This window comes from Neophocaena asiaeorientalis, unplaced genomic scaffold (assembly GCF_003031525.2).
Source record: "Neophocaena asiaeorientalis asiaeorientalis breed wild unplaced genomic scaffold, Neophocaena_asiaeorientalis_V1.1 scaffold70, whole genome shotgun sequence".
In the NCBI taxonomy this organism is placed as follows: domain Eukaryota; kingdom Metazoa; phylum Chordata; class Mammalia; order Artiodactyla; family Phocoenidae; genus Neophocaena; species Neophocaena asiaeorientalis.
Genome location: NW_020175410.1, coordinates 6411051 through 6438374, shown reverse-complemented (window position 1 = coordinate 6438374; position 27324 = coordinate 6411051).

Here is a 27324-nt window from a genome sequence, read left to right as displayed (position 1 = left end):
GGGAACTTTCCTCAACATAATAAAGGTCATATATGACAAACCCACAGCGAACATCATCCTCAATGGTGAAAAACTGAAAGCATTTCCACTAAGATCAGGAACAAGACAAGGTTGCCCACTCTCCCCACTCTTAATCAATATACTTCTGGAAGTTTTAGCCACAGAAATCAGAGAAGAAAAGGAAATAAAAGGATTCCAAATCCTAAAAGAAGAAGTAAAGCTGTCACTGGTTGCAGATGACATGATCCTATACATAGAGAATCCTAAAGATGCTACCAGAAAACTACTAGAGCTAATCAATGAATTTGGTAAAGTAGCAGGATACAAAATTAATGCACAGAAATCTCTTGCATTCCTATACTAATGATGAAAAATCTGAAACTGAAATAAAGAAAAACACTCCCATTTACCAATACAACAAAAAGAATAAAATATCTAGGAATAAACCTACCTAAGGAGCCAAAAGACCTGTATGCAGAAAATTATGACAGTGCTGAAAGAAATTAATGAGGTGGATAGACCTAGAGTCTGTCATACAGAGTGAAGTAAGTCAGAAAGAGAAAGACAAATACCGTATGCTAACACATATATATGGAATTTCAGGAAAAAAAAATGTCATGAAGAACCTAAGGGTAAGACAGGAATAAAGACACAGACCTACTGGAGAACAGACTTGAGGATATGGGGCAGGGGAAGGGCGAGCTGTGACACAGCGAGAGAGAGGCATGGATATATATACAGTAACAAATGTAAGGTAGATAGCTAGTGGGAAGCAGCCGCATAGCACAGCGATATCAGCTCGGTGCTTTGTGACAGCCTGGAGGGGTGGGATAGGGAGGGTGAGAGGGAGGGAGACGCAAGAGGGAAGAGATATGGGAACATATGTATATGTATAACTGATTCACTTTGTTATAAAGCAGAAACTAACGCACCACTGTAAAGCAATTATACCCCAATAAAGATGTTTAAAAAAATTGTATTTTGTAGGTATATTCATACGGTGAATAGAACTTTTTATACATAGCTATTCTTGTAAGCAATGCTTGTGTTAGCAAAAGATTGGAAACAACATAAATGGCAACCAATACTTGACTGATTAGATAAATTATTGTACATTCATAGAGTGGAATAATCTATAGTTATTTTAAAAAGTGACAGTCTTTCACATTCTGAGGCAAAACTGTATCCATGATTTATTCTGTTCACCCTATTCCAATCTGACTTCTATTCCCATAGCTCTATTGAAACTGCTCCTGTCAAAGCCACCAAAGGTTTTCATGTTGCCAAAACTAATGGATCCTATTCTGTCTTTCTTTTACCCTACCCATAAATGGTTTATTTCTCCATTAGCTACTGTTGCTTTCTTGAACACTTTTCTCCTTGCGATTTTGCGATATATGCTGGGGTTTCTTTTTTCCCACACCTTATCATTCCTCCTCTCTTTCTCCACTCAGCTTGTAAATGTTGAAGTAGCTTAGGGCTCAGTTCTGCTTCCTTTAATTTTCCCTACAAGCTCTCTCCCCAGGGATCAGAGTCATCAAAGAAGATTAAAAGCTCCATTGGAACTTGTCACTCTCAAACCTAGAATTCTCCTTTACTGTTTAATTACATTTATTATAAAATCCAAATACCTTACATGACCTATAAGATGCAAATGCTTTAGGGCCTGCCTATTCCTCCATCATTGTCATCTCTATTTCACCCCACCCCTATCCGCAATGATCCAGTAACATTGCCTTTTGACATTTTATAGGACATATCATATACTTCTTAACATCTGGAATTTATACTTGTTATTACCTGTTCCTGGGATCTCTTTCCATGGCTTCTCTGTAGCACTTTTTTTTTAAATACAGCAGGTTCTTATTAGCTATCTATTTTATACATATTAGTGTATACACGTCAATCCCAATTTCCCAGTTCATCCCACCCCCACCGCTTCCCACCTTGGTGTCCATATGTTTGTTCTCTACATCTGTGTCTCTATTTCTGCCTTGCAAATTGGTTCATCTGTACCATTTTTCTAGGTTCCACATATATGCGTTAATATACGATATTTGCTTTTCTCTTTATGACTTACTTCACTCTGTATGACAGTTCCTAGGTCCATCCACATCTCTACAAATGACCCAATTCCGTACCTTTTTATGGCTGAGTGATATTCCATTGTATATATGTAGCACATCTTCTTTACCCATTCGTCTGTCGATGGGCATTTAGGTTGCTTCCATTACCTGGCTATTGTAAATAGTGCTGCAAGGAACATTGGGGTGCATGTGTCTTTTTGAATTATGGTTTTCTCTGAGTATATGTCCACCCTGTAGCACTTTTTTATACTTCAAAACTGAGCTTAAATATCATGTTGTGAGAAAAGACTTCCTCTCCACACCATCTAAAATACTGTTTTAGCCTCTGATGTGTGAGATGTATACATCATGGGAAGGAAAAAATTGATGATCCATTGAGATACAGGAAGAAAGTATTAAGTTGTCCATTTATATCTGTTTTTGTTACATACTTTCAACTATCTGTGTATATGCTTTATAAAAGTTAAAATGATGAAATAATTATTATATACATATACATACATATATAAATTTAAACACGTATTCTTCTATAAAAGTGTACACAAAATTTTTAATATGTGTACTTGATGATATATGCTTAAAGACCACTATTCTTGCATTACTCTGTTTATAGCCTTTGTGACTTGATTATGAGCTATAATTATTTTCTATGTATTTATCTATTTTTTGTTTCCCAAATAGATCATAATTGTCATATTCACTACTGTATCTTCAATACCTAGTATTATTTGAGTGATTAAATGAATGAATGAACTACAATATGCGTAACTTAATTTATTGGTATAATTTAGTATGTATAACATCAAATATAATAAAATATTATGTAATTTTATACATAATTTTTATATTAGGAAAAACTTTAAAATTATTATGAGTTTTAATACAAAATTTACAATGCCTCTTCGATAAAAGAATAAAACTAATCTTTTACTCAGAAACCTAACATAAACTCTGAATAGGTGGAGAGTGATACTGTTTTCCTAGCTCATATACCTTAAAAATGCTAGTGTCTTTTGCTTATGAAAATGTAAATTTTGAGCAATTCCCATTAGAATCCTAATTTCCCCCAAAACTGGACTAAATAATTCCAAATATTATTGGAATGATAATATTTAAAACTGCTAAAAAGTTTTAGAAAGTAAAAAATTAGTAGTAGAAAGTGCTTTTATAATAGATATTAATACTACAATCAGGAAAAAGAGAAAGTTCCTGAAAGGACTCAACGTCACCCCTGGCACAGACTCCTAAAGCCCTTGCAATTTCCTGAGCATAAGAGCAATAGGGAAGAGGTGACCAAGATGGCAGAATAGGAAGACCCTGAGCTCACCTCCTCTCACAGGCACACCAAAATTACAATTAGTCGCAGAGCAACTATTGATGTGAAAGACTGGAAGAGTAACAGAAAAGATCTTCCTATGACTACAGATAAAAGGAACAACCACAATGAGATGGGTAGGAGGGGTAGAGACACAGTATAGCCAAGACCCACACCCTTCAGCTTGATCAGTCTACAAATGGAAGGATAATTACAATTGCAGAGGTTATATAACCAGTATAATATGATATTAGGTAAATGACTAGATAAGAGAAAGCTCAATTCAGGTTCATACTTAGTTTATTAAAAGTTCCAGTATATCTGCCCATTTAGATTAGTCCCAAATGAAATCATTTAATAGTACCATGGAATGGAAACTGACTATTGCACATACTACTGCATGCTAAATATAAGCATACATTTCTCCATCACTGTGATTTAAAAATGGTAACAGTTTGGTTTTCAAAGGGTTTTCAAATTTAATAAGGATCAAGAAATTAAATATTAATATATTCTAAAAATTTTTGAACAAATGAGTTTCAACTGGTAAAGATTCAGGATACAGAAGGATAGTATCAAAATTTCTGGACAGTTGTAGGTACAAATATTTCAACAGCATATTTATTATTATATTCTCATATTTGAAAATGGAAATAAACTATTGCTTTTAGAAAACAAACTACAAAAAGTAAAACTTAACGAAATCCTCTTTGCTGATGGGAATATATTGAAGATGGTCAATTTCTTGTCAGCGAAATAAGAGAGCTTGCAATCCAACCCAAGCAAAGTCAAGGAGAAATATGATATATATCACAAGATGATTTGGGATAAATTTCTCTGACAAATAAATAATTTACTCATAATGGGAAAGAAAGTGTTGAGTTTTTAAACATCTTACTCATTTTTCCTAATATTAGCCTATGATTAATACATATTAAACTGTACTGAAGATTTCAAGGCAGAGACAAGAGAGGTGTTACATACACAGCCCACAGAAAGGCTAAATTTTTGAAAAATCTTATCTAACAAAGATCAAATTTCTCCAAAGTCCCTCCTGACCATTCTGTAATCATGGTGTGTGTGTGTGTGTGTTTCCCAAATATATCTAAATGTATATAATTTTTAAAACTCATATTTCTCTCCAACCCTTAACAAGTTTTCTTATGTATCATCCAGTCTCAATGGTTTGTCTCAGTCTCTCTCATTGATTCTGCTCCCCCTAACCCCATTAACTTCTAATTTTATTCAGAGTAATTTACTCCAGTTTAACCTCTAATTCCAAACTTGCACATACAAATCATAAAATTGGTCAGACTAAACAGGCCTTCAAATTGTTAGGACACATCCTCTTAAGAGTATGGAGTGGTGTTATAAAATATGCACTTGTTCTCTCTTCTCTCTCTCTCTCTCTCTTTCCCTTGAGCCAGTTTCCTGGAAATGCAACTTGTGGAGTCACACAGGGCTCTGTGCATGGCAGGGTCCCATACTTGGTTAAGGCTATCCTGTCATCTTTTTGAAATTTTTAATAACTTTTGAACAAGGGGTCCTGCATTTTTTTTTTTTTTTGCAATGGGCTCTTCAAATTGTGTAGTCTGTTTTGATCTCTCTGATGTTTCTCTCTGTCTCTGCCTCTGTCTCTCTCTTTCTCCATCTCTCTGTCTCTCTATCTCTCTCACACACACACTCAAGATTAAAAACTCATAGGTGTAAGCCTTTAAAACTGAAACAACAGTGTTACATCAAGAGAAATGGACACATTATAAAGAATAGTTTTTTATGGGGAGGTAATGAAATGTATATTCATATTTAATTGTGTTGTTTCATATCCCAGAAAAGCTTGGTATTTGAAATATGAGGTTTTAAAAAGAACAACAGAACCAGAAATGTTTAGCAAAACCAGAAATATTAACATGTCAATTTTATACATATAACAGTGCCAAACTATATCAATCCTTAAGATTTTTGTGAGAAATTCCAAGAGGGATTAATTAATAAATATTTAGAGTTTAAGTTCCTTTACTAAATGACAGATTAGTATTAATTTTATGTCAGGAATCCAGAAATGATTTGTTCTTCCTCCATCACTTGTAATTCCATATGATCAAGTCTCATGTGAACTAACTGTGTGGAATTGAAAATAACACTACAAAGTGTACAAACCTTAGAGAGTCTGAGTCATCTTTTATTGTGCTTGATTATCAGCTAGTCTTTCATTTTCATATTGTTGCTAAGTGCTTTTCCATCTAATTGCACAGGGACTGATTTGTTTAGCAACCTCTGTTTAGAATCAGGCTTTGTTCTTTCCACTGTGGACACCAGTCTGGCATTGTTTTCCTGCTCCCATTGTTTCGTAGAGCACATTTCAACACAAGCATTTTGTGATTCAATTATCCTCCTCTCATCCCTCCTGTATATAAGTGATATTAACCTTTGGCTCTAATATGCTTCTAAGAACTGCTTTGGAATATTCATTGAAAAAGACAGGAAAAAACCCCCAAACATCTATGTTGCTACACCTTAACATAAAATAGTCATACTCAATTAAATGACAACAGTAATCAAAATGGAAATAGAGAATATATGCATTTTAGAAGCACCAGGATAACTCTAGTTGACATCTCATCATATTTCATAAATTCATATCTCAATTTTTTCAAAGTAATTGTGAAAAATTATTCACACAATATAGTTACATGCATTTAAGCTGTGAATTATCTCATCCCAAGAAATGTAAAGCACAGGATCTAACTAAGTAGAGTGATAATTATGTCAGTTTTAGAATAATATACAGTGTAGGATAAAAAGAAAAGCTTTTAATCATACTTCCTAAAGGTTTTTATTCCTTTTAGAAACTTTTATGTACTAAGGCTCTCATAGCATGAAAACCAAAAAGAGAAACTAAATCTACTGAAAAAATTTAAAGAAAATTAAAAAAAAAATTTGGATGGATAGATCTAATCCATAGCCTAAATATATTTATTCATGAATAAGATAAATAAATGGTAAAGGGAAAATAAAATATTTGTTCCACTTCTTAATGTTAAGTTATATAAGTGCCACTTGAAATTCTCATCTTGAAAAATATTATAATAATTTTTAAACAAGAACATTTTGGAGAAGTACCCAGGTGAAATAGGAAAAAAGTCTAGTAGGTTAGAACAAATCAACTTTTTAATGTATGGTATTCTACCTGGGTACCTGCTACAAACTGGGCAGCCCACCTTTCCCTTAGGGCTTTTGTTGACCAAAAAAAAAAAAAACATGGGGTATGGATCCTGGAATTTATGGCTATCTCAGTGGAGACAATTATTAGAGCTCAGGGCTGTCAGAACAGTAAGAATTTGAGGGATTGAGAACTCTAGAGTAAAAGAGAACTTTAGAGGAGTGGGCATGGCATTCTGCCAAAAATTTCTCCTTGAGGCATTAGTTGAGTGATAAAATTCAAACAAAATTCTAAGAAAACAAGCAGAGAACAGCTGCTGAGACATTAAAATTTTAAGCAGATATTCCATCAGTTTTGAGGTGCTGGGGAGATGAAAACTGGAGTTTAGGACCACTACAGAAGAGGGCCTTTAAAAAAAACCGCAGACTTTCAGCTGAGACTCTTAAAGGGGCAACACCTATGGAGCAGAAGCAAACCAGAAGTAAATCATTCTCCACAGAAACAAGGTGATGTGCACATAGTTTACTGGCCTACAAGAGGAAAGATAACATCACTCAGAGCCCCAACACTTTTCTATTCACAAGTTCTGGGATTCAGCCAAAAATTACCAGACCTATTGGAAAACAGGACCAAATGACTGAGAAACTGAGGGGTATAAAAGCAAAAGTTCACCAACAGAAGTTCCAAATTGTTGAGTTACTGGGAATAAATTTAAAAATAACTATGTTTAATATGTTCCAAATATAAATACAAAGATGAAATATTTTCACCAGAAAATTGGAATTTAATTTTAAAATCAAGTAGAAATCAGGTACCTTACAAAAAACTGAAATTAAGACATAGACAGATTTAACACAGTAGGAGAGAGAAAATATATACCTATAGAACTGTAAAAAAAATACACGTAGAAAGTATATAGTTGAAGCAAGAAGAAGAGATGGAGAAGAAAATAAGAGATACATGGAACATTATGAAAAAGTCTCACATATCTATAACTGAATTCCAAAAAGAAGAGAGAAAGACAAATATAAGAAGTATGAGAAGAAATACTGGCTGAGAATTTCTCAAAACTGATAAAAAACATCAAGCTATTGGAGGCATTCAGGAAGCTCTAGGAATCACACGTGGCTACATACAATATAACACCTAGGTCCATCATATAAAACTGCTAAAAACTAAAACAAAAAGAAAATCTTTAAAACATGCAAATAAAAAAGGCACATTGGTTTCAAAAGAGCAATAGTAAGACTGAAAGTTGACTTCTGAAACAAAATAATGGGAGACAGAGGAATTTACAGTGTTGAAAGAAAACAACTGAATCTATACTTAGGAAAAAATATTCCTCAAAAATGAAAGATAAATAAAGGTTTTTTTGAAAAACAAAAACTTAGAGAAGTTGAGGCCATAGCACCTGTCCTAAAAGAAATACCAAACTTAATTCTTCAGACAGAAAGAAAATAATCCTTGATTAAATTAAAATCATGCTACAGTACAGGAGGAATAAAAAGCACTGGAAAGGGGAAATATTAGATTATATCAAAAGCAAATATTGAATGCTAATACAATAATAGTAATATATATGTAGTTCAAAATATATGCAGAATTAATATTCATGATATTAATAATATAAAAGGTGGGAGGGGAATTTTTAAAGTACTTTCATTGATCAGAAAATGTAAAATTAATAAAGACATACTCTAATCAGTGAAGGACACATATTGCAATATATAGAGTAAGCATTTAAGGCATTAAAAGAATAAGAAATAACATATTGTTTAAAAAACTAAACAATGAAAAATGGAATAAAGAGCAGATGGGGCACAGAAAATAAATGTTAAGATTATATAAACCCAAATATGTAAGTAACTATTATATAGTAAATACTCTAATTGATAGACAAAGAGAGATTATTAGACTGGATAAATATACAACTATTTCTGCTTAAAGGAATATAATATATATAAATATATTAAAATATATACTATTTAAATATAAGAAGAGGTACAGAAAAAATGAAAACACAGGATATTAAAAGATGTCCGAAAATATCTATAATCAGACAGGGCAGACTATAAGAAAAACTATCATAAATATAAAAAGGAGAACTTCATAATAATGAAGAGACAATTAACATCACTACATTTTTATGCACCTGAAATAATATCCTCAAAATACAAAACAAGGGCTTCCCTGGTGGCGCAGTGGTTGAGAGTCTGCCTGCCAATGCAGGGGACATGGGTTCGTGCCCTGGTCTGGGAAGATCCCACATGCCGTGGAGCGGCTTGGCCTGTGAGCCATGGCCACTGGGCCTGTGCGTCCAGAGCCTGTGCTCCGCAACGGGAGAGGCCACAACAGTGAGAGGCCCACGTACCACAAAAAAAAAAAAAAAACAGAAAAACAAAATCTAAATTTCTGAAATAAAAGTGAAATTCACACATCCATATAAATAACAGAAATCTTTAATATATTTCTTTCAACAACTTACATAAGCAGAAAAAACTAAACACACAAAAAAACTAGACCTGATATCTATAGAAAACCATACCTAGCAACAACAGATGACCATTCTTTTCAAGTGCATATGTTAACATTTACCAAAATTGATCATATGTTAGGCCATAAAACAGTGCTCAGTAAAGTTAAAAGGATTGACAGTATAATAGGATATTCTTTGACCATGGTGGAATTAATCAAGAAATCAGTATTAAAAGTAACTAAGAAACTTGAATATTTGACAACTGAAACATAGAGTTTCACATAATCAGTGGAACAAAGGAGAAATCACAATAGCAATTAGAAGTATTTTCAACTGAATAATACTGAATATCTGACATATAAAACTGGTGAGATGCAGTCAAACCTATACTTAGAAAGTACAAAATTGTGCCCTAAATACATATATTGAAAAAAACCCTAAAAATATATGATTTTAGCATAAATCTTAAGAAGAAACAAAAAGAAGAGCAAATTAAGCTCCAAAATTGTAGAAAAAGGAAAATAAACAGAGAAATTGAGAAAAATCAAAACAGCCAAAATAATAATAATATTGGCAAAGCCCTTGCAAGACACGCACAGAGAAAGAGAGACAGAGAGACAGGGAAAGAAAGGAGGAGGAGGAGGACAGGAGGAACTTTCCTTAGCTAGTTTCTTCAAAGGTATGCGCTGAACAGTATCCAGCTGAATGTGCCAGTAGGATTCTCATCACTCCAGAATTCTCTCTTTGTGTATCTCTCTCCTATCTGGTAATATTTTCTGAAAATTCTACCTGCTTTAGTCTCCATGGACTCTCAGTTCATTTTCTCAATTCCAGAAATCCTTGTCTGGAAACTCTTTCAAGGAGAAATCATAAGGTCTCACTTCATTAATTCCCTGTCTCCCTAAAATCATTGCCTTTCATTGTCTAACTTACAGTATCATAAATACTATTACTTCTCTTATAATTTTCCTTTTCTTGGTTGTTTGGGGGAGGGGGTGTATATCCACTCTCTGTAATTCCATTTGGCTGTAAATAAAAGTATTAAAAATTATTTGAAAGCAATTGTAGTTATTTTAAAAGGAAAAATATCAAAATACATTAACTTCTAGTACCTAACATAATCAAAATGATGTTTAACATTCAGTGGGAAAAAATGTCTTTCAAGATACATAGAAAAAAATTAATCCACTGCTACCTTCTGGAGAAATTATGCTTTCTATCAAGGCAGCTGTGGAAACCATTTGTGTGTCTACTCAAGATTTTCACAGTTATGTAATATCTTATTTATACAATGCACAGTTATGTAATACCTGGCTAATCCCCTGATTCTTTTGAAGGCATATCTGTGTAATTAGCGACTGAGCCTGGAAGGTACTCTTGTGTGATGAGCCACACACCAGGCACAAGAAATGATATGCTTTCCTGTGGACATACAGGTGACAATGCCAATTATAGATATGTCAGAATCTGTAAAAGAAAATGCCCACTCTTCACTGATCCGTAACATAGGAAAGTCCAAACATATTTGCTTGGAATAAGTCCTATTTGCTGATCTGATACGTTGGTAGTTACGGGACCATATCTTCCTTTTGATAGACTCATATTTGACTATAGTGATTCTATTTGTTAAAGTTTGGATTCTTGAGACTTCTCCAAAAATAGGATCACTATTTTTCCTTTTAGGCTATCCTTAGTTTAAAGGATTGTATAGTTATGAGAAAGATATTCAAAATCAAATTGTTTCCTATTCTGTGATAGAACATCAATTTATCCAGCTGTCTTCCTCTAAAAAATGGTGATGGCCCTATCCTTCTCAAACTCTTCCAAAATATAGCAGACGGAGGAACACTCCTAAACTCATTCTATGAGGCCACCATCACCCTGATACCAAAACCTGACAAAGATGTCACAAAGAACGAAAACTACTGGCCAATATCACTGATGAACATAGATGCAAAAATCCTCAACAAAATACTAGCAAACAGAATCCAACAGCACATTAAAAGGATCATACACCATGATCAAGTGGGGTTTATTCCAGGAATGCAAGGATTCTTCAATATATGCAAATCAATCAACGTGATATACCATATTAACAAATTGAAGGAGAAAAACCATATTATCATCTCAATAGATGCAGAGAGAGCTTTTCACAAAATTCAACACCATGGAACAAAAGACCTGTATGCAGAAAACTATAAGACACTGATGAAAGAAATTAAAGATGATACAAATAGATGGAGAGATATACCATGTTCTTGGATTGGAAGAATCAACATTGTGAAAATGACTCTACTACCCAAAGCAATGTACAGATTCAATGCAATCCCTAGCAAATTATCACTGGCATTTTTCACAGAACTAGAACAAAAAAATTCACAATTTGTATGGAAACACAAAAGACCCCAAATAGTCAAAGCAATCTTGAGAACGAAAAACAGAGCTGAAGGAATCAGGCTCCCTGACTACACACTATACTACAAAGCGACAGTAATCAAGACAGTATGGTACTGGCACAAAAAGAGAAATATAGATAAATGGAACAGGATAGAAAGCCCAGAGATAAACCCACACACATATGGTCACCTCATCTTTGATAAAGGAGGCAAGAATATACAGTGGAGAAAAGACAGCCTCTTCAGTAAGTGGTGCTGGGCAAATTGGACAGGTACATGTAAAAGTATGAAATTAGAACACACCCTTACACCATACACAAAAATAAACTCAAAATGGATTAGAGACCTAAATGTAATGCCAGACACTATCAAACTCGTAGAGGAAAACATAGGCAGAACACTCTATGACCTAACTCACAACAAGATCCTTTTTGACCCACCTCCTAGAGAAATGGAAATAAAAACAAAAATAAACAAATGGGACCTAATGAAACTTAAAAGCTTTTGCACAGCAAAGGAAGCCATAAACAAGACGAAAAGACAACTCTCAGAATGGAAGAAGCTATTTACAAATGAAGCAACTGACAAAAGATTAATGTCCAAACTTTACAAGCAGCTCATGCAGCTCAATATCAAAAAAACAAACAACCCAATCCAAAAATGGGCAGAAGATCTAAATAGACATTTTTCCAAAGAAGATATACAGATTGCCAACACATGGAAGAATGCTCAACATCATTAATCATTAGAGAAACGCAAGTCAAAACTACAGTGATATATGATCTCACACCGGTCAGAATGGCCATCATCAAAAAATCTACAAACAATAAATGCTGGAGAGGGTGTGAAGAAAAGCGAACCCCCTTGCACTGTTGGTGGGAATGTGAATTGGTTAAGCCACTATGGAGAACAGCATGGAGGTTCCTTAAAACACTAAAAATAGAACTACCATACGACCCAGCAATCCCACTAATGGGCATATACCCTGAGAAAACCATAATTCAAAAAGAGTCATGTACCAAAATGTTCATTGCAGCTCTATTTACAATAGCCAGGGCATGGAAGCAACCTAAGTGTCTATCATTGGATGAATGGATAAAGAAGATGTGGCACATATATGCAATGGAATATAACTTAGCCATAAAAAGAAATGAAATTGAGATATCTGTAGTGAGGTGGATGGACCTAGAGTCTGTCATACAGAGTGAAGTCAGAAAGAGAAAAATAAATACCGTATGCTAACACATATATATGGAATCTAAAAAAAAAAAAAAAGGTCACGAAGAACCTAGTGCTAAGATGGGAATAAAGACACAGACCTACCTGAGAATGGACTTGAGGATATGGGGAGGGGCATGGGTAAGCTGTGACACAGTGAGAGAGTGGCATGGACATATATACACTACCAAATGTAAAATAGATAGCTGGTGGGAAGAAGCTGCATAGCACAGGGAGATTAGGTCAGTGGTTTGTGACCACCTAGCGGGGTGGGATAGGGAGGGTGGGAGGGAGGGAGCTATTATGGGAACATATGTATAACTGATTCACTTTGTTATAAAGCAGAAACTAACAAACCACTGTAAAGCAATTATACTCCAATAAAGATGTTAAAAATAAAAGTAAAGATTAAAAAAAAATGGTGATGGCAATGCAGACCAGTTTTACCAGAGTTGAGATAACTAAGAAGAGAAAATATAAAGAAACTAGATTCATAAGTAAAACATCAAAATTAAGAGGCAGATATGATAAATTGACATTCATGAAAAATAAAACAATTAATGGATACTCCAAATTCCTTTTGAGTTTTTTTGGTTAAAAATCAATATAAATTTTATTATTTCACCTATCTTTCCTTCTATAGAACTATTTTGACAAATATAATTTATTCTTTATTTAATGATTAGATTAGATTAGCTTCTCCAAAAAGCAGCCCTTGAGACAAGGATTTCAGTGTGAGTACTTCATCTGAGAGATGATTCCAAGAATTACTGGTGGGAGAATGGAAAATTGAGACAGAAAAAGAAAGTCAGTTTAGGGTGTGTAATTGAGCAGGTGTATACTGTAAGCAACTGAGGTTTGATTCTTCTGGAGACTTTTAAAAATTGGTAATATGACTTAAAGTTCTAAGAGTATTTAAGAATCCTGAGGGACCATTGTAACATTTGCTACAATGATTGAGGATATTTTAATATTATTCAGTTTCTTTGTACTTAATAATAGCATTATTCAATAAATCAGTTGATTTAGAAACTTCAGAAAGGTTAATTTTCTACTGAACACAGACCATACTTGGAAAGTTCCTGTATTTTTAGGAATGTATGTGTTAGTGAATGGGAGTTGCATGAATGCATTTCGTATTGTTTTGTTTTCCAATAAAGAGTGTGTCATAGAAAAAGAAAGTGGCAAAAACTGTTATTTCAGGGTTCTGATCATTCAACTTTTAAGAGTACTTTGACTCTATTATACTTGCTGTCCTAAACTTTTATCCAAAAACTGCCAAGTGAAAACCACTTTTTCATTTGCAATAATTTGTGAATGACCGTTGTCTCTTATATAACGTTCCACAAGAAAAGATTTTAGCATATGGCCAGGAAAGTAACATCCCTTTGGTAATTAATACATGTTATCTTGCTTTAATTTGTGTCCTGACTTCCAGAATGCTCAGAGTTGAATTTTATTTTTCGATAATAGCAACTACGTTAATCCTAGTGGTTGCAAGGTTATTTCCTCCTTTCCTTCCTATTGCCTCAATTATTTTAAAAGAAACTTAAAATGCTATAAATACTTTAACACAGAGATATTCCAATGTTTAGGTAGAGCATTTTATAACTTATGCTAGAGAAAAATGTTTCTAAGCCAAATACTCTTCTCTGTAACAGGAAAAAAGACATTTCCTACAAGTGAGCTCTTCTCAGTCTTCTATACCTGAGAGTATTGCCATAATGGGTCTTTGGCAACCTTCCATTCAGCCTAGGAGTAGAGGTTAAAGTTACAGATGTTAAGCTCAAAGGAGCAGAAGCCAGCAGTGGATGAACACCCTTTGCAGACTTATTCTTTATGTAACTTACAGAAGATTTACCCTATGACCTGATAATCTACATTTTTTTTCAACGAGTACATAGTTGGGAGAAAATAATTAGCAATACTTTCTCACAGCAGTTTTAGAGGAATTTTTTTTCCTGATTCTTGGTGGCTACCACGTTGGTGAAATGAGTAGTTGTGTACCTTTTTCACAAGCCATTACGGCAATATTACTCAAAGCCAGGACACAGACACAAGAGAAGCCTTCCAAGCCACTCACTAAGCAATGGGTGAAGTCAAGATTCGAGGCTAGGATTAGTGATTTCCAACTGAGAGACAAAAATAGGATACAAGAGAATGAAAACACTGCATACCTCAGATTGGTCAGGGACACTGACTGCTTGATGCAGGTGGTCCAGACAAAGAGAGAAACATAGGGAGACCCTCCACCATAGCCCTCCTAGTGCCCTTAATTACAGTTAGCTTCATATAAGAGTTTTTTATATATGAGTTGTCTCCTCTCTCACTAGACTGTGAACCCTTCCTGGGCAGGTGCCACATCTTACTCATCTGAATAACACCCATTATACATTTTGTCTTAAATATAGTAACTAGGTCCCCTGAGTGCTTAACTCAATTGTGATAAAGCAAAGATCAGGAAAATCAGCCTTCACAGATGTAAGAGAAATACTGCCATTCAAATCACAGCTGTTTACATGACTTCAATAAAACACGCTTACTTCTTCTAAAAGAAATGATAAGAAATGATTGTTAAGCTGTTACTGTAATTATTTCACCAGGAAAGTGATAACCCAAAAGAGCCTGTTTGTAACTGCTGAGGAATTCTGTGTATCAAATTAAGTTGTTTTTTAATGAGATCATTACTGGAGGCATATATATGACTGTCAGCTTTAAAAAAGAATACTGGAACTTAGACTACATATTCACCATCTTTTCCCACCCAAACTTTAAGAGTCACAAATACTCTGATCTGTACTATCTCTATCATACCTAATATTTCTCTTCGATAGGAGAGCTTTCACTACATAAGCCTGAAGTGAAAACATTATAGATCATCTACCACCAAGAACTCTATCAGGTGTTTCCAAATGTTTTGAAGAATTAATTATAAAATAATAGGTAATTTAAAGAATTACATAATGAATAGTATAGGCTAAAACACAATGAATTACTTCATATTGTTGATAATTTCATCATATTCCTTGCTAAATAAGAAGCAGGGGTTTTGTCTGAATGGCTGTATGTCACAATAAATATCACATCCCTGGTACATGTTTCTTCAGTTGTAGAATAAGTGAGGTAGACAAGAATGACATTTTTAAATGCCTTAAAGATCGATATTCCAAACTTTAAATTTATCACACTGACATGAAGAGTTAAATTTCAGTGTAATGGTATGTACTTGTTTTTGAAGATGTTGAAATGACTTGGCTCCAAACAAAAACAAAAAAGGTAACAAGCTTAGAAAATATACTAACTTTAAACTAGGCAAAAGGATCTAAAATTATTTTTTAAATGTGCAGAAGTATATTTTCACCCGATTAATTTGATTTTCCAGTTTTACAATCAGTCAATAATCTGATGTTTAAGATTCAGCTTATTGACAAAAAGATATTTAAAGCTGAAATAAACTTAAGAATGATATTTAAAATAGTAACATAAATACAAGAAGGTCCCTCTTCATGTCCCAGCTTAATCCCACCAGTGTTCTAAACCCCACCTTCCACTCTGACTTCAAGGCATTGGTCTATGAGTCATTCCTTTTCTCTATCTTCAATCTCTTCCTTTCTACTGAATTATTTCCCTCTTGCCTATCATTGTGACCAAGCCTTTCCTATCTTAGAACCCCTTCCATCAACCCTAGAGAAATGAACTTGTACCATGCCCTCATAAAAAAATGAACTTGCACCTTACCATCTGATGGAGAAAATAAACATTAGACAAATAATTACACAAATCAGTATATAATTAAAATATACTGTATATATATTTTATGTAATCTACCCAATTGCCAAATCCATGGAATTATTTTCAGGATAGTTCTACTTTATCAATAGCACTAGTATAGTCAACCACCTCCTTCTTTTAACGGCCCCCCCCCTTTTCTTACTTTCTGTGATAATTCTTAATACCTCTTTGGCCTACTTCTCCACTGTCTTTGTAATTATGCTTTATCAGCCTTTGTTTATATCTTCAATGCAGGTGATTTTCCCATGGCTGTGCTTTTTGATTCTCTATATCACTTTTCAGTCCTTGTTATCTTAAAAATTTCTCATTTTAAGGCTACATATACCTTTCCAAATGATAAATCCATTGGTCACCTTTCAGAGTATATCCTAATTGACTTATGCATCACTAACTTTATTGATTACTTCTCCCATGCACTGCCCTTTTTCCATGTCTCTTCTCTCCTTTTCAGTGACATTTATGTCTAATAGTTCTCCCTCTCTTTCTGATCATTACTACTCAATTTCTGTTTTTTCATCTTGTTGCTACATTTCCATTATTTTCTTAATTTCCCAAGAAGACCGATATTTTCAGTCTTCCTTTAATCTTATTTTATTCATTATCTCTAGACAATTCCTTTCTTTCCTATAGCTTTAGCCTTACTCTGATGAATTCCAAACCTTTATAGATGACCCAGGCCATCACTGGAACTACAGAGAGATATTTCCACCTGTGAACTAGACATTATATCACATCTCCAACTTAATCATACCAGGATAGAATTCATCATGCTATGGTTTATGGGGATGTTATTTTATAATAATTATTTCACTGTGCAGGGATCATTGGTTTGCCTGACTCCCCCAATATAGACTATGAGCTCTTTAAAGGCAAGGGGACTTTGTATCTCCATCTCTTTAAAGTCTAACATATCACCAGGCTCTTAGTAAATGCTCAGTAACAATAATGTAATGAATAATATAAGTACATTAAAGGCTCAGCTTTACTTCTGGCATGTTAAGCCATATTTTACTGGAAGTACATTTGAAGCGTGAAGTAAAAATTTAAATAGATCTACAGAGACAGAAATTATAGAGCTTCCTTTATCATTCTTCCATTATTGTCAAGTTGACCCAAAGTGGTTCAAGTATTTTAAAATTACTAGTTTCTAGTATAAAAGAAGTACTCCACTTTCTTAGCTTTTAATTAAATGGAGCAACATGCATAACAGAGTATGACTCTCCTTTCTAGTTAAATTTTGCTTTTCTGAAAAAAATGCAAAATAAGGGGTATTATTTTCCCCTTGCTCTTCTGCATATGAGAAATGATTATCCAGCCCTCCCATTTCGTGACAATATTCCAAGAATTTCTACATTCAGATAGGGTGACGCTCCAAAAAATGTAAGTCCTGTTTGTTTTTGTTTTGTTTTATTTTGTTTTGTTTTTTGCGGTACACGGGCCTCTCACTGTTGTGGCCTCTCCCGTTGCGGAGCACAGGCTCCAGATGCGCAGGCCTAGCGGCCATGGCTCACAGGCCCAGCCACTCCGCGGCATGTGGGATCTTCCCGGACCAGGGCACGAACCCGTGTCCCCTGCATCGGCAGGCGGACTCTCAACCACTGTGCCACCAGGGAAGCCCTGTAAGTCCTGTTTGAATTTTAGATGAAAAAAGGAAAGTATCAAGGCCTTTTCCTCGAAAAAAATAAAATTGAATTGTGGAGTCTTTGGAAAAAGATAAGAATAAAACAAGTGAGATCAAGCTGTGAATCTTAAAACTGCAATAGCAACTGATTAAGGTTGGCTTTGATGGCTCTTTCTCTCTCTCTCTCTCAGCAGTTCAATGTAGAGATTATCAATATAGATTGTATTTAATTTTATAAAAATACCTCAATATTTTCTGAAAATTTTATAGTTTCATTCTTTTATAAACAATGAAGAAAACATCTGCTCTCAAAGTACTTAGCAAGAACTTATTAATCAGCTTGGGATTCAAGCATAGTAAGTGTTTATGCTTTATTGATGAAAAAGGAAATAAAACAGTGGTGAGAAAGAATGAAAAACTTAAGACTAAAGAACAAAGAGAACAGAAGAAGTTACAAGATAAAAAAGAAAATATGTATAAAATAAAATCTGAGAATGATTTAGAAAACAAAGCAGTTAATTTCTTTTACCTTGCCTTCCTTGCTAACAGAATGTAATTCTATTACACCCTGGCAACATCAACGCTACTTTCATTTGACATAAAATCTATACCCATTGGAACTTTGTAAGCAACAGACACAAGTTTCTGTGGACAGTATATTAAAATATGTGGAGGAAATGATGACTCTCACACAAAGGACTTGCTAGATTCTTTCAACAGGCATCAATCTCACAGGCAGTTTTCAATGTGGTATTTTAGGTGATAGAAATATTTATGTGTCCTGTTACAAATCGTTTCTCAACTGGGAATATAATACTTTCTGATAAACTATTGTTCTATTTTTTTTCAGTCTATGTTATATTCAAAGAGCCATTGCAGAAAATTAAGATTTTTTTTCAATATGAATCAGAGTATAGAGAAGCAAAATTAGCTTAGGATAAAATGCCTTGAAAAGACATATTTTCTCAAGCCGTTCAAAATTCTAAGATGCAAACAACAGATAGACAACAATACTTTGCACTTATATACTACTCTTTACCAAAGGCTATCAAGGCATTTCTAAAACACAGTAATTAACCCATATGTATAGATGTGGAAACAAACAGACACACAAATTATAAAGCAGTCAAAAGGTTGAAACTATCAGTAAATCCTCCAAAAAAATCATTACCAGTCCTTACAACAATCAAAATTCTCAACTTCCTCAGTTGTAGTAAAACCTTCACTCTCTAGACTGCCATAAGAAATTTTCAAAGCTCTACTACTTCCATTCCACATATTCTTACATTTTGACTGCTTCAGGAAGCTCACAGTATAATTAAGGAGGGACAATTGCCTGAGCATACCAGCAATGAAAAGAATAAGGAAAAGAAAGAAGTATTTAGGTATGAATACAGCAAGCTATAATAGGGTAGAAAGCAGATGGCTATAGTCTGTGGACATCTGTTTAGAACTGGATATTTATTAGAAGGCAGTGAATTATGGAATGACTTAAAGCTTCAACCTGGAAGATTATTCCAGCAGACATGCTTAGAATGACTTAGAGTAGTTAGAGTTTAAACAAGATTATCATCATTACCATCATCATCACCATTATCATTAGAGCATTTTATACTCTTTAAGATGTTTTTGTATACAATGTTTCACTTCTTCCTTTCAACATCTCTACTTTGCTGGTCAAAAAATTTAAACAGAGTTTAATGTCCCACTTAAGCACCTATTATGGTGTCAGTGGTAGAATTAGCTCAAATATCCTTTACTTAGAACTGTATTTTTAAAACTTCCAGAGCAGAGTAAAATTAGTTTAGAGTCAAAATCAATTTAAAGGCAACTAAAGAAATTATTCTGGAAGTCTACATAAACTGGTTTGGACTCTGCTAAACCTATAAGGAAATGGCATTGTCTTTTATATATGTTAAAGGAAACATTCCAAACCAATATGCAAAAAAACCCCAATGAATCACCAATGCATCCAAGTTAATTAATTTCAAGTTGCTTTCATAGAGTTTTAATGTGAAAGGTGTTACTATTCTTATTATTTTATACAAGAAATATATAAGATCCAAGTATTAAACAGAACATGTTTTGTCCTTCAAAATTCTGCTCATGACTCATATCTCCTACCATATGCTAAAAAATGGATGAGAAACATAAATGTAAAACTTAAGCTATAAAGTTTTTGTAAAAAAAATAAGAAAAAAAATTGAGTTGTTTAGGTAAAATTTCTTTGAAAGGATATGAAAAACACTAATCATAAAATGTAATAAAGGACTTTACCAAAATAAAACATTTGGCTCTTCAAAAGAAATGAAAAGAAAAACCCAGACTACAAGAAAACACTTGCAAAATGTATGACAGTGATTAGTACTGAGACTATATAACACACTCTTAAAGTACAGAAAACAAAACACAGAACAGAGCAACCAATAAAAATTGGGTAAAAAATTTGAACGAACACTTTACCAAACAAGACAAATGAATAGCAAATTAGTACATAAAAAGATACTCAAAATTCTTAGTCATTCAAACTTAATGAAATACCACAGCCTACCCATTAGAATAGGGAAAACAAACAAACAAAAACACACACACACACATAAATTCACAATGTCAAATGCTGGCAAGGAGTTGGAACAACTAGAACTCATTTCTGGTGGGAATGTAACATAGCACAGTCTCTAAGGAAAAGAGTCTGGAAGTTCTCATAATGTTAAATATACATTTACCATAAGACCCAGTAATCTCGGAGGTGACTAAGATGGCATAGTATGAAGACCCTGAACCCACCTCCTGTCACAGACACACCAAAATTGCAATTACTTACATAGCAACTATCTATGAGAACAACGCAAAGACTAGCAGAAAAATTTTTCCATGACTAAAGATATAAAGAAGGAACCACAAGATAGGTAGGAGAGCCGGAGATGCAGTATGGCCAGAACCCACACCCCTGGGGTGATGACCCACAAATGGGAGGAATATTACAATAGCCAAGGTACTCCCCAAGGAGCGAGGGGTCCAAGTTTCACACTGGACTCCCCACCCCAGGGGTACTGCACTGGGAAGCTAGTAGAAAGCCCAGCTTTGAAAACAAGCAGGGTTCATGTTTGGAAGAGCCAGAGTGTTATAGGAAGCAGAGACTCCACCATTAAAGGACACACACAAAATCTCATATGCTCTGAGCCTCACTGCAGAGGCAGTAGCTTGAAAGAAGCCTGGGTTAGACCCACTTGCTGATCTTGAAGAGCTTCCTGGAGAAGCAGGAGGCAACTAGGGACTCCCCCTAGGAAATGAGATGCTGGTAGCAGCCATTTTGGGAAGTTTGTTCTACCATGATAACATAGGTGTTGGTAAGCACCATTTTGGAATACTATTCCCTTTAGCCTATTAGTGTCAGGGACCCAGCCGCAACCACCAGTAGGCCTGCACCACCTCCACACTCCCCTGGGCTACACAGACAGCTGTGCAGAGACCTGGCCTGACCTCCAGTGGGTGAGCAGCAGCCCTGTGCCCAACCTAGGCTGTGCAGCTAGCCATGTGGGAAGACTACCCTGCCCTCCAGTGGGCCCAAAAGCACCACACAAGGTACGGCCTCACAGCCAACTGGGCCAGGGACAGCCCCGCCTACCAGCATGCCCACAGTAGTCAGCCCCACTACAACAGAAGGGTGCCTGTAGCCCGCATAGGGGGCACCCCTAGAGCATACAGCTATGGTGACCAGAGGGAAGTCTGCTGCTGGGCCCCATAGCACATTTCTACACAAGGCAACTTTGCCAAGATCAGGAAATGTAACCAACCTAACAAATAGAAATAAACACAGAGAACTGGGCAAAATGAGGAGACAGAGGAACATGTTCCATACAAAGGAATAAGACAAACCTCAGAAAAAGCACTAAACAAAGTGGAATAAGGAATCTGCCCAATAAAGAGTTCAAGGTAATGATCATAAAGATGCTCAATGATTTGGGAGAAGAATGAATGAGCACAATGAGAATGTCAAAAAGAGTCAGAAAATATAAAGTAGAACCAAACACAGATGAAGAATACAATAAACGAAATAAAAAATAACTAAAAGGAATCAACAGTACATTAGATGATAGAGAGGAATGGAGAAGAAATCTCAAAGATAGAGTAGTAGAAATCACCCAAGATGAACAGAGAAAAGAAAAAATAATTTTAAAACATGAGATTAGTTTAAGAGACGTCAGATACAACATCAAGTGTACTAACACTTATGATGTTGGGATCCCAGAAAAAGAATATAAAGAGAGAAAGGCAGAGAACTTATTTGAAGAAATAATAGCTGAAAACTTCTCTAAACTGGAAAAAGAAACAGATATCCAGGTCCAGGAAACACAGGGGGTTACAAACAAGGTTAACCCAAAGAGGTCCACACCAAGATAGATACCCTATAGTTAAAATGGAAAAATAAATAAATAAAGATTAAAAAGAGAATCTTAAAAGCAGAATGAAAAAGGCAACTAGTTATGTGCAAGGGAAATCCCATAAGACTTTCAGCTGACTTTTCAGCAGAAACTTCGCAGGCCAGAAGGGAATGGCACAAAATATTCAAAGTGATTAAATGGAAAAACCTACAATCAAGAATACTCTACATGGCAAAGTTATCATTCAAAATTGAAGAAGAAACAAATAATTTTACAGACAAGCAAAAGCTAAAAGACTTCAGCACCACTAAACCTGCTTTACAAGAGATGTTAAAGGGACTTCTCTAAGCAGAAAAGAAATGACCACAAATAGAAATATAAAATTATGAAAGGAAAAATCTCACTGGTTAATGCAAATATATAGTAAAGGTAGTAGGTCAACCACTTATAAAGTTAGTAGGAAGGTTAAAAGACAAAAATAGTAAAATTGTCTATATTCACACTAAGTAGTTAAGGAATACATAAAGCAGAAAGACGTAAATTATGATGTCAAGAAAAATTAACGTGGGAAAGAGTAAAAATGTAGGGTGATTAGAATGCATTCAACTTAAGAGATTGTCAACTTAAAATAATTATAAATATAAATATTTATATCAAAATAAAGACAAAATAGACTTTAAAACAAAGACCGAAACAGGAGACAAAGAAGGTCGTTACATAATGATAAAAGGATTGATCCCACAAGAAGATGTAACAGTTGTAAACACATATGCACCCAACACTGGAGCACCTAAATATATAAAGCAAATAAACATACATAAAGGGAGAAATAGTAATACAATAACAGTAGAGTACTTTAGCATTCCACTTACATCAAAGGACAGATCATCAGATAGAAAATCAATAAGGAAACAATGGCCTTAAATGACACATTAGACTAGATGAACTTAATAGATACTTACAGAACATTTCATCCAAAAACAGCAGAATACACACTCTTTTTAAGAGCACAGGGAACATTCTCCAGGATAGGTTACATGCTAGGTCACAAAACAAACTTCAATAAGTATAAGAAAAGTGAAATCCTATCAAGACTCTTTTCTGAACACAATGCTATGAGACTAGAAATCAACTACGAGAAAAAAACTTCATAAAACACAAATGCATGGAGTCTAAACAACATACTACCAAACAACCAATGCGCCACTGAAGAAACCAAAGAGAACATTAAAAAATAAGTGAAGACAAATGAAAATGGAAACACAATGATCCAAAATCTATGGGATATGGCAAAGCAGTTCTAAGAGGAAAGTTTATAGCAATACAAGCCTACCTCAGGCACAAGAAACAGCTCAAATAAACAATCCAACCTTACATGTAAAGGAACTAGAAAAAGAAGAACAAACAACACCCAAAGTTAGTAGAAGTAAAGAAATAGTAAGCATCAGAGTGGACATAAATGAAATAAAGACTAAAAATCAACAGAAAAGATGACTGAGACTAAGAGCTGGTTTTTGAAAAGATTAACAAAATTGATAAACCTTTAGGTAGATTCATCAAGGAAAAAGAGAGAGCCCAAAATAAATAAAATCAGAAATGAAAGAGGAGGATTTACAACTGACACCACAGAAATACAAAGGATCATAAGAGATTATTATGAACAATTATATGTCAATAAAATTAATAACCTAGAAGAAATGGACAAATTCCTAGAAGTGTACAAGATTTTAAGTTGAATCAGAAAGAAATAGAAAATATGAACAGACCCATTATCAGTAATGAAATTGAATCGGTAATTTTAAAACTCCCAAAAAACGAAAAGTCCAGGACCAGGTGGTTTCACAGGTGAATTCTACCAAACATTTAAATAAGAGTTAACACCTCTCCTACTAAAACTTCCAAAAGTTGAAGAGGAAGGAACTCTTTTAAATATTCTATGAGGCCAGCATCACCTTGATAGCAAAACCAGACAAAAACACCACAAAAAAAGAAAATTACAGGCCAATATCCCTGATGAACATAGTTGCAAAAATCCTCAACAAAATAGTACAAACTGAACTCAGCAATACATTAAAGGATCATACACCAGGATCAAGTGGAATTTATCCCAGGAATGCAAGGATTGATCAATATCCAGAACTCAATCAATTAACAAACTGAAGAGTAAAAATCATATGATTACCTGAATAGATGCAAAAAAAGCTTTTGATGAAATTCACATCAATTCAATATAAAAACTCTCAACAAAGTGGGTACAGAGGGAACATACCACAAGGTAATAAAGGCCATATATGACAAACTTGTAGCCAACATCATACTCAACAGTAAAAAGCTGAAAGCATTTCCCCTAAGATTAGAAACAAGATAAGGATGCCCACTCCTGCCACTTTTACTCAACATAGCATTGGATGTCCTCACCACAGCAATCAGACAAGTAAAAGAAATAAAAGAATCCAAATTGGAAAGGAAGAAGTAATCTGTCACTTTTTACAGATGACACGATACTATATATAGAAAATCCTAAAGACACTACCAAAAACTGTTAGAATGAAAAAATGAATTCAGTAAAGATGCAGGATACAAAATCAATACACAGAAATCTGTTGCATTTCTATACACTAACAAGCTATCAGAAATAGCTGTTAAGAAAACAATTGCATCAGAAGGAAAAAAACTAGTAGTAAATAACTAAGGAGGTGAAAGACCCATGCTCTGAAAACTATAGGACACTGAGGAAAGAAATGGAAGACAACACAAATAAATGGAAAGATATATTGTGCTCGGGGATCAGAAGAATATTGTTAAAATGACTATACTACCCAAGGTTATCTACAGATTCAATGCAATCCCTATCAAAATTCCAAAGGCATATTTCACAGAACTAGAATAAATAATTCTAAAATTTGTATGGAAACACAAAAGACCCCAAATGGGCAAAGCAATCTTGGGAAGGAAGAACAAAGTTGGAGGTATTGTGCTTTCTGATTTCAAACTATACTACAAAGCTACAGCCACCAAAACAGTATAGTACTGTCACAAAAACAGACACATAGGTCAATGGAGCAGAATAGAGAGTGCAGCAAAAAAACCCACATTTATATGGTCAATTACTCTATGACAAAGGAGGCAAATATATAATGTGGAAAAAACAGGCTCTTCAATAAACGGTGCTGGGAAAACTGGACAACCACATGCAAAAGAATTAAATTGGATTATTTTTCACACCATATAAACAATAAACTCAAAATGAATTGAAGACAAATTTAAGACCTGAAACTATAAAAACTCCTTGAAGAAAACATAGGCAGTATGCTCTTTGACATCAGTCATAGCAATATTTTTGGATCTGTCTCCTCAGGCAAGGGAAGCAAAAGCAAATTATACAAATTGAACTACATCAAACTAAAAACTTTTGCACAGTGAAGGAAATGATCAATAAAATGAAAAGGCAGCTTACTGAATGTGAGAAGATATTTACAAACAATATATCAGATAAGGGGTTAATATCTAAAATATATGAAGAACTCATACAACTCAACATCAAAAAAACAACCCCATTAAAATTGGGCAGAGGATATGAATAGGTATACTTTCTAAAGAGGACATACAGATGTCCAACAGGCACATGATGTTCAACATCACTAATCATCAGGGAAATGCAAATCAAAACTACATGCGATGCCACCTCACATCTAGCAAAATAGCTATTATCAAAAAGACACAAATAACAAGTGCTGGTGAGAATGTGGAGAAAAGGAAACCCTTGTGCATGATCTGTGGGATTGTAAATTGGTGCAACCACTGTGGACAACAGTATGGAGGTTCCTAAAAAAATTAAACAGAACTTGCATATGATCTAGCAATTTGATTTCTGGATCTTTATCCTAAGAAACGAAAACACTAAGTTAAAAAGATACATGCACACTAATGTCTATTACAGCATTATTTACAATAGCCAAGATATGGATGCAACATAAGTGTCCATCGAGAGAAAAATGGATAAAGAAGATGTGTGTATATATATACACAATGGAATATAACTGAGCCATAAAAATGAATGAAATCTTGACATTTACAACAACATGGATAGATCTAGAGGGTATTATAATAAATGAAATAAGTCAGAGAAAGACAAATACCATATGATTTCACAAACAAAGCAAAGCAAAAAAAAAGAGACTTACAGTTACAGAAAACAGACAAGTGGCTGCCAGAGGGGAAAGAGCTTGGGGTGGGGGTAGGTGAAATAAGTGAATGGCACTAACAGGTACAAACCTCCAGTTGTAAAATAAATAAGCCAAAGAATGTAATATACAGTTTAAGAAATATGGTTAATAATAATATAACTTTGTATGGGAACAGGTGGTTCCCAGACTTACTGCAGTGGTCATTTCATAATGTATGCACATGTCAAATCATTATGTTGTACACCTGAAACTAACATAATATTTTACATCAACTATATTTCAATTAAAAATATTTAAAGTTTTTCCAAAATATTTTTCAAGTAAATTTCACAATTTTCTTTTTATACATACAGCACATTCACATTTACTCCCATATATGCTCAGGGTAAGCAACAAAGAAATATTAGTCTAACGGTCTATATCAGAAAATATAATGTCTACATTTTTGGTAGAGTACTGGACCCTGCACACTGTCATCCAACTGTCATTAGACTCTTGCTTATTATCACTCTCAAGCTTTGTAAATAGGGACCTGACCATTTAAGGCACTGCCACTCTGAATAAGATAAAGATGTATTATTCTGAGCTGCTACAGAGAGCAATGTAAGTTGATAGAAGTAGATACCCTCGTTGGTAAAATGGAATGAAAATGCCTTCCTTGCATAGCTGAAAAATCTGTGTTCA